The sequence below is a fragment of the Aphelocoma coerulescens genome, chromosome 5 (genome assembly GCF_041296385.1).
Source record: "Aphelocoma coerulescens isolate FSJ_1873_10779 chromosome 5, UR_Acoe_1.0, whole genome shotgun sequence".
NCBI lineage: Eukaryota > Metazoa > Chordata > Aves > Passeriformes > Corvidae > Aphelocoma > Aphelocoma coerulescens.
In genome coordinates, this window is record NC_091019.1 from 783,905 (window position 1) to 796,102 (window position 12,198).

The 12,198-nt window shown below is 47.9% G+C and overlaps 1 long non-coding RNA gene across 1 annotated transcript; it reads left to right on the forward strand.

The window, feature by feature from the left end:
* The first annotated feature begins 3,668 nt into the window (after positions 1–3,668).
* On the forward strand, positions 3,669–11,773 carry LOC138110998 (uncharacterized). Its single transcript, XR_011151212.1, has 2 exons — positions 3,669–5,391; positions 8,422–11,773. It is a non-coding gene; the product is annotated as an uncharacterized lncRNA (long non-coding RNA).
* The last annotated feature ends 425 nt before the right edge of the window (positions 11,774–12,198 follow it).

Consider the following 12,198-nt stretch of genomic DNA (forward strand, 5'->3'; position numbering starts at 1 on the left):
TGAACTTTCGTACTTCTTGGTAGGATGCCAATGTCACTTGTTCTTTTACCAGTGGGCTTGGCCGCATCTTGGAATCACATCTTGGAAGCATTGAGTCAGATGTCTTTTGAGGCCTTGTTCCCGGCTGTACTGCCATCCATCCTTTCCAGCCGTGAGCTGTAATGTCCTGGGGCTTGTAAGATTGTCAGGAGATGGGAGCATTCTAAATGTGGCATTGTCTCTCACAGCCATCTTGATCACTGTGACTGACAGTTCTTAGAAGAGGTCACTGTTACAGTCTTTTCTTCTGCTCCTTAGAGCCTCCTTCATCCACCATTGCCACACCCTCGGTTGTCTCTTTTGGCGTCGTCTCTTCTTCTTGCCATCGTTCTTCTTGCCGAGAGCTTTTTTTATCATCCTTGTGTCCTACTGTTTGTAGTATAATGTGTTGAGTTTGTGTCTCGCCTGGAATTGCTCTGCCCTGTAGAGTAGTCCTGAGGGGGGGTAGGTGGAGAAGAAAGGAGACTTTAGAGGGAACCTTTTGCTTTGCTTAGCCACCTGAGCCATGCCTCGGACAGAGTGACTGTGGCCAGTCTGTGTGGTGTTCAGTGGAGATGTGGGAGTGGTGCAGTGGTGTCTTGCAGTTTTATAGTAGTTTGTCCTAAGGCCCACTGTTGTGGGATCCTAGGCAGTTTGCTTTGAGGAATGAGAACTTGGGAAAGGCTAAGCTTTCCCTGTCTGTCTGGGTAACTTTGACAAATAATTCTTTTGCAGATGGATAGGATGTAAACCTGATATGAACAGAGGAGGCCAGAGGAGCACAGCAACGAGGTGGGTCGGTGCCTGAAGTCCAAGCTATGGCCTGACTTTGGGCTCTACGTTTACCTCACTGTTGGGACTTACATTTTGAAGATGTGAAGTGCTTGAAGCAGCAGGGTATTGGCACCGGGGGGACCATGAGCTGGATGAGTATTGATTCCAGCACAGAACTGGATGTTACTGGAGTTGTTGTATTAGTGATGAAACTATAAGTAGCCTTTGATTTTTTGTGTTTTACAGGTGGTCTGCAGCATTCAAATTGCTACTCCAACATGAGAGACACCCTTCCAGACAGAGGTCACAGTCGAGCACTTTCAGGTGGAACCTGCCTCGGCAATGCAGCACTTTTGGACACTACATCGGTATGTGCCTTTCCATTTTGTTTTGCCCCTTCTCCCTTGGGAAGGTTGGTCATCATTCAGCTTTTCAGGGGTGGTGTTTCATGGTGGTTATGTTGCAGGGCTGTTCTTTGTCCTTATTTTTAGGAAGTAAACCTGGATATCAGCAGTCAAGGTCAAGTGAGTGAGGTAAGCAGTGACCAGTGGACACAACCAGTTATTGCTTGGGTGCCAAATTCTGGGGCAGCTCAAAGCATGCATTGTCTAAGCATCCATTTGTGTGTTTTAGGTGGCCCACTCGTATTATGCCTACAGGGGCTGAACCCCCTCATGGACCAGCTGATGGAGCCAGTTTATCACCCTTGAGCTGCCCCTGTGAGCCTTCCAGAACTATTACAGGACTCTGCGATGAAGCCTGTACCTTTTCTGTTTGAAGGTGCTGTCTGGGCAGCCTTTGGCAATGGTTGAGGAGTTGCAGCGACTCGGGGAGGGAGGGAGGAGCGAGGGTCCACTCAAGTTTCAGCAATGCCCCATCACCTTGTCTCCTTTTAACCCAGGTATACCCTGCGCCGGCAGCCTTGGAGTGCGGCCACGGTGTATGAGCCGAGGACCGGGGCGTTCTCAGGAGACGGTGAGTAGTGGGATTGTTGGGTTTTGGCTGATGTGCTGCTGAGTTCAGGCACTGATGTTTGGTTTTCTTTCTTGTAGTAGACTAAGAGAGAACAGCTCACTGAGGGCAGGAACTCCCCAGAGGACGAGGCGGCCTTCTTTTGCACCTGATGAGGATTTGCATCCCTGGATATCCGAGAGCTAAGTCGAGGGCTACACCTCAGGGAGGGGGATGAGAGTGGTGTGCTGGGTCAGGACTTGGTGGGAGGGATTTTTGAATTAGCTTTGGAGATGGGGATGTCCACGAGAGGGCCCCTTAGGCCGTGTAAAGGGAAAGTCTCACTTTTGATCACAATGCTGAGGTGTACAGGGCAGAGCAGTCCCGGTGCGTGTTGTGTCACTTGTCTATTGTGTGTTCTGTGTCTTTTGGGCATCGTGTCACATGTCTTCTGCCTTACCCCTTTGAGGGGCTTATCAGAAATGCTGGGCATCATCCTTAGCGTCTTCTTTGCATTCCTTGGCCCGACGCTGGTACTCTTGAACCTTTGACTTGCAAGCTTGGACATGCATCGGAATCGCATCTCTCTTTAGCAATATCGAGTCAGACACCTTTTACAGTCTTGTTCTGAGCTGTATTGACAGCTGTGCACCACAACGATCCATTATAACAGATTAGGACTTGTGAGAATGCGAGGATAGGTGGAGGATTCCAACCGTATGGTTCTCGGGCATCCATCTTTGCGGTTCTTGGCATAAGTCCTTCTGTTAGGGTCTTTTTCTGCCGGAGTTCTTTGAGCCTCATCGGCCTCATCTAGGTCATCTCATTGGTAATTCTTCTTGCTGAGAGTTTCCTCTCCTTGTTGCATCCCCTTATTTGTCATCTCCTGTGTCACAGGTGTCTGTGTGTTTGGGCCGGGGCTGCTTTGCCCTGCTACATGGTCTGGGTGTAGGTGTAATAGGATAAGTCCTAGGGACTTGACATTTGTAATGTAGGGATTAGTTGGACTCAAGATGGTATTTCTAGATTGACACAAGATGTCTGGAGCTGGTAAGTTCTCATGCAGTACTTTGACTTTTGTCATAACTTTCTTTCAGCTGCAGAGGGATTGAACCTGTGACAGAGTGCCCCATACCAGGTGAGGTGGTTCCCACAGGAAGGTCAGTCACCGTTTGTCTTTGCAGGGCAAGTGTAAATGGTGACCGTGTTACAGCTTTGTTCTTCATCTTTATTTGTAGGAAGTAATGCTGAATAGCAGTGGTCAAGGTCGATGGAGCGAGGTGAGCGGTGACTGGTGGACAGAATGAGTTGTTACTGCTTGGGTATCAGTTTCTGGTGCAGCTCTAAGCATCCGTTTTTGTTTGTGCATTTTAGGTGGTCCACTGGGAAGGTGTCCTGGCCCTGGGGATGCTGGAGGCCAGGTGCGTGCAAGCTTAAGGTATGGGTGTGGTGTACTTCAGTTGGAGCGGGGAGGCTGTGGTTTCAGTCTCTCAGCATGTTTTTCTGCTTTGCTTCTCTGCAGGTGCTGCTGCTGCTGCCCTAGGCATGCCAAGGGACAGAGGCGAGCAGGTGAGTTGGCATTTAGGTGGGGCGACTGATAGGTGAGAGGTATGTGGCAGCATGCGAAGCGTGTCCCTTTTTGCTTTGCAGGCATCGTCCGGGCCACCTCCGGAGTCGGATGAAGATTTGAGGTGAGCCTGGGCCAGCGGTGCAGAGGGAGCCCGCGCATTATTCTTCTGGAGGGCGATAGTCACAGTTTGTTTTGTTGTCTTAGGTACCACAAGTAGGTGCAGAGCCTAAGTTTGGAAACGGCCGGTAAGCGATGAGCCTCGGCAGTTATGAGGGAGAGGGGCGTTGTGCAAGGGGTCACTTCTGGGACGTGTCATCACAGTCTGAATTTTGTCATTGTTCTGTCTTTTGCAGCCGCCGAAGTGGACTGTGGGCCATGTATTGACGTCCACGGTGCTGAAGCAATGTTTTCTGTCGAGGATGGATTTCGTCTGCTGGTCTTCAGAGAGCTAAGTGTGGGGACTGTTGGTTGGGAGAAGGCAAACACCTTTGGAATCACAGGAGGCAATTTGAAGTTAGCTGAGAGGAGAGGGCTGTATTGGGCCGGGCCCCTTGGAGGTTAAGGGAGTTTTTCTTCAGCATCACTCGAGCCTTTGCCGGGCCGGGCAGTTCCAACCCATCTCCATGTTCTCGTGAGCTTCGCATCACTGGATTTTGAGTCTTGATGTCATTGTCCGTCTTTTCACCCGAGGAGCCTGCCTTCGGGTCTGGCATGATTGCCATGGTCTAAATTTTGCCTACTCTTCAGTGTAGCCACACTCTTGAGCATAACACGCGGGCATCTTGCATCTTGGCCATTTGTCGGTCGGTCATGCTTTGTGATGTCACTTCAGCCTTTGGCGGCAGAATCCTTCTCTAGGGAACCCTTTGTATCACCTGGCAGTCGTTGCCTCCTTCTCTAGGCCTGCTGCACTTCTTGAGCATCCTCTTACCAGCTTTGGCACTAACTTCTCATAGGGAGTTTACATTTCACTGTCACATACTACTGCCGTAGAGCCTTCTTTCCTTCGGCATCGTGGGCCTCTGGCTCATCTTGCACTAGGAATCTTGGGCCCATCAGGTGAAACTGCTGGGCAGTTTCAATTTGTGTCTATGTGATGTGGTTTGTGTCCGTTGTCTTCAGTGTCACAGGGCTTTGTGATGTCTCAGTTCTTTACAGGCATCGTTCTGGGCCATATCGGCAGCGGGAGTACTTGCATACTTTTCTGGATTGGGCTTATTCTGGCATCTTTATGGTTTTGCTTTTTGAGACCAGAAGTACACAAGATGTTCCTATCCATCTTCCTTCTCAGTTTTGGTAGTATCTTTTTTCATGTGCCATTCCCTTGGACTTCTATATGCAGTGTACTAGACCCTCCTCACTGCAGTAGTTCCATAGCTTCCGTCGTCTCAAAGCATCCTGGTCTCAAGAATTTATCTTCTGAAGCGTTCTCTCAAGTCTTCGTGTCATCTTTGCTTATATTTGATGCACTGTGTGTCCATGTGCCACTTATGCTTGGAGCTGCCCTGCCCTGGCACATTCAGTCGTGGCTCATTTGAACAGTTTTAAAACTCTCCTCACTTGTCTGTGGGCTTTTGGGTAGAAAGCTTATGGGCCTGGTGTGGGGATAACTCCTAGCTGTCAGCTACTTGTAGACTGCCTCATGCTGTCTTGCAGGTCCCCGAGGCAGATTTTGATCCCTATGGTCACTGATGTTACCAATTTTCCCAGGGTCTACTGTTCCACATCAAGGAGAAGCAGACGGAAGATGCTTTAACATCTTCTTTGGGAGGGGTGTTTCTAGTAAGGGCTGCAGTCAGAGTGTAAGCTGAAGAAGGGGTGTCTGAGAGTGTGTCTGTCTGTGTGTGTGTTGACTGGCTCTAACCTTATGTGTGTGGTGTTTTTTGCCTTTCAGGTTCTTCAGTTCATTTTAAAATTTTGAATACAAAAAGCCCAGCTGGTCCTGCCCATGCTGTGGGGTTAGTCAGAGGGACACAGGGTTCCTCTTCTCCTCTCTGCTGGGATGAACTGCCTAGGGAATACCATTTCTGACAGCCCAGTCCTACTTGTGTCTTTTGGAAAAGGGCAGAGGTGAAGAGGTAACTGCCAGAGTTCCTTGGGGATGATGGAGTTGTGGTGTTTGGCTGTGCCCGGAGGGGCAGGTTGGGCATTATTTGTGTGTCTGAGGACTGGTTTGGGTGTTGGGGAGCCCAGGGAGCTGAGCTCTCAGTGCATTCCCAGCTCTCCCAGGGGTGGGAGCTGGTGCAGGGCTGGGTGACGGCCTCTGGTTGGGCTCGGGGCAGGCACTGGCCCCGGCACAGACACGGGGTGGTTTGGGGACGCTTGGGGAGCAATGGGAGGAAAATGAGGGATGGTGCTGGGCAGAGCGATCAGCCTGTGCTCGTGTCAGTGCAGCTGTGCAGGGCACTGGGATCTGGGTAAAACTCCAGCTCTCCTGGTGTTCAGGGATGCAAGGTCTGAGGGACTGGATTTACCTGGGGCTTTCCAGGAACAAGGGGAAATGTGGTGCCAGAGCTGTGCCCCATCAGGTTGTGTTTCCCTTTGGGGACAGGGAGTCTCTGGGCTGAGGTGAGATTGCTGTGTGAGTGGCAGGGAACAGGGAGCTCAGAATTGCAGGCACTGATGGAATAATTGTCTTAGGTCTATTTGGTTTGTGTTTGTGAAAACTGGGATTTGGGCTGGAGAGGTGCTCTTGGGAACAATGGATAGAGTACATTTGCTCTATGGATGTGTAAGGAAGGACAGGGAAGGGGAGTATTTATAAATTGTTATCAGTATTTCATGCAAATTTGGGGTGGAGCGTTGATGTAGGTGGGTGGGTTTGGCTTGGGCCTGTCAGGACTAACCACAAAGAATCCAACCAAGCCCCTGACCCCTCAAGGCATCTGTGAAACACTTCCACAGAAACCCAAGTCAGAAATCCAGTGATAATGGAGGTAAAATTATAGGTAATTGCCTATGATCGGTGGGGAATTTCCTTTGGAATTATCAACCAAGGCAGAGCATATCTTTCAGCTCTTTTCCTGGTGTGCAGTTTCCTCTCTGGTTTAACTGAGTTTGTGTGCTCCTGTTAACAAGCAGTGTGTTTTCACCCTGAAATTTGGGGTGATAGTCTTTCTCTAGTGTTTTTCCCACAACTGACTCATCCTTTCCATGAATAGTCCATGTTGTTCTACACAGCTGCTTTGGCCCTGGGTCAGAGCGAGAGAAGGGAAATGACTTTTTAGGGCGTTGAAATTTCTCCAGGCAGGAGTGGGACGGTCTTGCCCCTCCCCAAAGCCCTGCAGGCGCATGGGAGTAGCTCAGTGCCGGCGCAGCTCTCTGAGCAATAACAACGCTTGGGAGGTTCGAGTGTTGATAACAACTCTCTTGTCTCTTGGTAGCAGTCCTAGGTGGAGGAGAGGAAAAAAGGAACTTGTGTTATTCATGGAAAACCTTCTGCTGTTTCTTGTGCAGACTTTTAGATCTTTGTATGATTTACTATCCAGTGTCTGTAGGTAGAGAATGACTTATTTGAGGTAAAAATTGAGATAATCAGTAATGGATAGGTATGGAAAATGTTTGAAGTAAACTTGAGGTGACCTGTAGTGGAGAGCATGAAGATTTTGAAGTAAACTATAGCAATCAGTTGTGCACAGGTAGGGAAACTTCTGGGGGTAAAATACAAGGTCATCTCTAGGTGAGGGAATGAACACTTTTTGAGGTAAACTGAGTGAATCAGTTGTGGGAGTATTAGTAAATTCTGGGGGTGAAACTTGATGTAACCTCCATGGTAGAAAATAAATAAGTGTTTTGAGGTAAAAAGGAAGTCATCAGTGTTGGAGAGGCAGGGAGATTTTGAGAGTAAATTTGAGTCTGTAGTGCAGAGAATGAACATACTGAAGTTAAAGGGAGGTAGTAACTTGTAGACAGGGAAAAAATTTGGGGGTAAAGTCTGAGGTTAATGTCTAGGGGAGACAACATTTTTGAGCTAAACTGAGGCAGTCACTAGGTGACAGGTTGGAAAAGTTTTGGGCGTAGAAATTAAAATGACCTGTTGGGCAGAGAATGGACATACGGAGGTGAAAATCAGGTAATAAGTAGTGGACAAGTAGCAATAATTTTGGAGGTGAAATCTGGGGGGATGTGTGGCAGGGAGAGTGTCCATCGTGAGGTAAAGTGAGACAGTACTGGAAAGATAGTGAAATATTTCATAGTAAAACTTGATGAAATCTCCAGGGCAGAAAGAGAATATTTATAGGTCAAAAAGAGTAAATAGTTAGCGGGCAGGTAGGGAAAATACTGGGGGTAAAATTGGAGGTTATCTCTAGGGGAGAGAATGAACATACTGAGGTAAAAATCAGGCAATGAAGAGTGAATGTTAGGGAAAGTTTGGGGGGTAAAACTGGAGATAATCTCCAGAGGTAGTGAATGAATACTTTCTTGTAAAAAAGAAGAAATCAGAAGTGGACAGACAGGGACAGCTCGGAAGGAAAATCTGAAGCAATCCCCAGGGAAGAGAATGAACATAATGAGGTAAACTGAGGCAGTCATTTGCAGAGACACAGTGAAAATTTTGGGGATAGACACTGAGACATTCTTGAGGATATAGAAAATTACTTTTTGGGGTAAAAATGAGGTGATGGGTAGGGCAAAGCTTGTGGGAAAAACTTGAAATAATCTGTAGGGCAGAGCATGAGCATTTTGATGGAAAAATGAGATATTTATTCTCTACTTCCCTTTGGGCTAACTTAATCTCCACCCTTCCATGAGCAATTCCTTGGCTTCTCCTGGAGAAAACCCCATGGCAGAGGCAGTCTGCAAAGGAGCCCAGAGCTGTGCTTGGAGCAGAGAGTGCTGAGAGCTGCGGGTGCCTCTGCTGCCCCAGGCTGGCAATATCCCCATGGAACAGACTGGGCAAATGGGATTAGAGGGAGCACAGTCCCTTCAGGGAAGGGGTTTTCTCCTGTGCACATCAGGCACGGGGCAGGAAGGGAACTTTGGAAATCAGCTGATTTCCCCCAGAAAGCATAATTCACATCAAGAGCAAAGGTTGGTTTGGGTGTGAGCACTTGAAATAACTTGGAAAGAGAAGCAATCACCTTTTGCTGCTTCTTTCTTTCTTTCAGATGCTGGGATTGCCTCTGTGGACATGTGCTGAGCTCTCCCCGCAGGGAACTGTCAGCCCTGAATGCCTGTGCAATAACTGCAGCTGCCCAGGCAGGCACAGTTTTTTCAAAATTATTTTTCTCGGACCGAGCACATCTCCTCAAGTTCCTTCTCACTTCCTGCATCCTGGAAATGCAAAAAGGGAAAAGATAAATGTGCAGCTCAACTGAAACAAAAAGCATCATTTCCCTTCTTTCTTGTTTTGTTCTTAGAGCCTGTTGGAGTGCTGGCCTGGATTTGGGAGGAGCCAAGTAGCCTGGAGCAGTGAGGTTTTTCCTGTCAGACTTGGCTGTCCTGTGCAGGGTTCACTGATGCTGTGAATTGCAATCCAGGGCATCTTCAGGCTCCTGGTGCTTGGGACGTGGCGTTTGGTGTGCAGAAAACATCCCAGGCTGTTCAGCTTGGGTGTGGCTGTGCATTTGCACAGTTCCTCAGAGTGGGAAAAGGCCAAGAGAGCGATGGGAAGGTCTTTCTTCCAGGCCTGGGCATTCTCAAGACACCTCAAGGATGTTTTTTAAATGTTTCTTGTCTTTTGTTTCCCAGCCCAGGGCTGAGCTGGAGAACGGGTGGAGACAGTGGCAAGCAGGAGTCCCATGTTTACATCTGCCCTTGGATTCCAGTTTCTCCCAGTGGGTCTGTGCTGCCCGAAGTACAAAGGAAGGAGGTGTTGGAGTACCTGTTTGTTCACCTGTTGAGCTTGGAAGAGATGCCGAGTGTGAAATTCCAGGAGTGCCGGCTCCTTGCGAGCTGTTGGTTGCTCAGGAGATGGGGTTGGGGAAAGGGGGGGAGAGTCCGAGCACAGCACAGTGGTAGGAGCTGGGTTTGCATCTCAATCTAAGGCATCTCAAAGCCTGATAAGCTGGAAAGAAGACTTTGCTGTGTTAATGCACAATTGCATTTTTGTGCAATTTTTTGAAATTAGGGCTGGGATCAACCTGGGGAGGAGGTTGTCTGGCACAATTCCCTATGCCCTGCTTTGCCATGAGGAATGGATGCCTGACCTCTTTGCAGAGAGCTGCTGCTGATGTAGATTTCTCTGTTTCTATAGTGAATTTATCCCAGTACTTGGCTGCTATAAAGAAGTCTCCTCTTGCTGCAATTTCCCCCTATTACATTTAAGATCAGCTCCAGCTGAGTTAGAATTTAATCCCGACCTTTCCCCCCTTTTTTTTTTCCAAGAGGCCTCAGCTATCTTGCTGTTTCTTTCCTCTCTCACCGTCCAGGTCCTGTTTTTCAGACCTTTCCTTATAAAACCCTTGATAACCCATTCCCCACTTAAGGCTTTGTTGTAGCCTTGTTTTGCTACCTTCTGGGTGCTGTGGATGAAGGTCTGGCTTTGAGGAGCACGCCCTGCTCCCTTTGCTCAAGGGATTGCAGTTATTCCAATCTCCTGCTGCTGAGGGCTTCCTTAGGCTCTTGCTGAAATGAAAAAGGTCCAGGAAGCTTTTCCTTTTTTGAGATTAGACTGGTTGAGATATGACCATGATGGTTAAAAACCCCCAGTGCAAAGGAAGGTTTCCCCCTTCTTCCCCCCTACCCCCCACCTGCTCCATGCTCGGTCCTCTCCCTGCACAGTTCATTCCTTTGTAATCACAACTGCTAAGGAAACCTTTCTAATCTTGTCAATTGGCAATGCAACTGCTTTTAAATTCTGTTTTAAAATAGGTTTTGAAGTCAGGCTCTTCCCTTGCTATTGATTTGAATTCTTGACTGAGTAAGTTATTGGTGCTTAAGAAGCCCTTTGTTGCTTTAAAGCCTTTCTCCAAGGGTCAGAGAATAACACTGACAGGGAGTGAAGGAGCGCTGCCCAGTAGTTGCTTAGAAACGGAATGTGTTAAACCAGGTTTCTTTAAAAGCAGTTTTGAGTAAGTGAAATTCAGGTACTTGAATTACTTTGGGAAATGGTCCATTTAGGATAGATCTACACTGACAGAAGCTGTTTATCTGAGGTCAGTACATGCTTTGATCAGTGCAGGGCCTTCCCCTCAAGAAACGCATGAGCCAAGCCCAGCAAGGTAGAGGAAAAGACAGACACAAGTTCAGCTTAGAGAGCTGCACGGGTGAAATCCCATGAATATGCCTGGAGCATGGCCCTCCCCAGCAGCTTTTCTTACAGTTAAATTCTTAAAAAAGCTAGAAGCTGATGCTCAGTACTTTGGGATCTGGCTCAAAACTGCGGAGAGGATAAACTCCCTTACTGGAACTCGGGCAGTGGAGTGCCCACAAGCCAGCAGCCCGGTTGCTTCTTGTTCAGCTTCATTTCAACGTCGTTTTTTTGTTGTTTTGGTTGGTTGGCTGGTTTTAAAGTATTCTTAGAGATGCTACAAGTGGAAGAAGAGAACAGAAATAGAGTGGAGCACCACTGGCATATTACCTGATATTTTACTGTTCCTCTTTTTCTTTTAAAAATATATGTAGATAACATGAACTTTTAAACTCTGTGATTTGGGAGAAACACTCTTTTTTCTCCCTCTCTTTGGAAGAGATATGCAAGTCCTGAGCCGTTGGGCCAATGCTTGCTGCATTTTGTTTACGTTTTTACAATCAAACAAGGGGCTGATAAGATTGACAAGGAAGATACAACTCAGGAGCTCACTAGGCAGCAGCCTCCAGACTCTTTGGGTGATGCAGTAGGGTATGAAGACTGTTCTCCAGTGCGAGATTAATCCATAATAACATGCTCACTGACATAAAAGTCACTTCTTATAAGCCACTTCTTATTCCCTGAAGTGCAGGAGCTGAGGTGTTTGACAAAGCCTTGGCAGAATGATGAAGTAGATCCCTGTCAGATTTCTCCTTCTTGTGCTAGTGAGAGCAATCCATCTTCTTTAAGGGTTTTGTTCCTTTGGGATTGTGTGTAGTTTAGAGGGAGAACAGTACCCAGAAGCATTAATTGTTTAATCTGCACTGCTTTTTTCCTCGACATGTGAGGCCTGAGTATTGTGCTGGGAAGCGGGGCCAATAAAATTTCTGGGAGTCAGACTTGGAGCTCGAAAGTTTTAGAATTAACGCTGGAGACTCAGCTCCCTCTATGGTCAGAAGAGGGGGAGACACCTTCCTTCAGGATGTCTCTCCAGGGAATGCTTTTGCAAAGTTTTCTCTCGTAACGGCTCAAGTCCTGCCTCTTCCTGAAATTGCGGTGTAGATCCCACTGGAGGCAGTAAATCTCTCAAATGTATGAGCTTGGGCCTACACACCTGCTAAGGTGTGACTAGAGGTGTGAGAACTTTTGCAAATGAATTTGGAATCATGAGAATCACAGAACCACTGAGGTTGGAAAAGCCCTCTAAGGTCATCGAGTCCAACGTGTGCCCAATCCCTACCTTGTCACCCAGCCCAGAGCACTGAGTGCCATGTCCAGGTGTTCCTCGGACACCTCCAGGAACGGGGACTCCAAACCTGCCTGGGCAGCCCCTGCCAAGGCCTGACCACCCTTTCCAGGAAGAAAGTCCTCTTGATGCCCAACCCTGGTGCGGCTTGAGGCCCTTTCCTCTTGTCCTGTTACTGGTTGCCTGGGAGAAGCAGCCAGTCCTCACCTGGCTACACCCTCCTGTCAGGGAGTTGTAGAGAGCAAGGTCTTCTCTGGGCCTGCTCTTCTTAGGACTGGTATGGAATCACTATTTTGCATTAAAGGACAATAAGCAGATGTTTTGAAAAAATACTTTGAAATGTTTTTGCATTGTCCTGGAAATCTGCCAAGAATTGGAGTTGCTTACCAGGTTAGGTGTTCTTGCCTG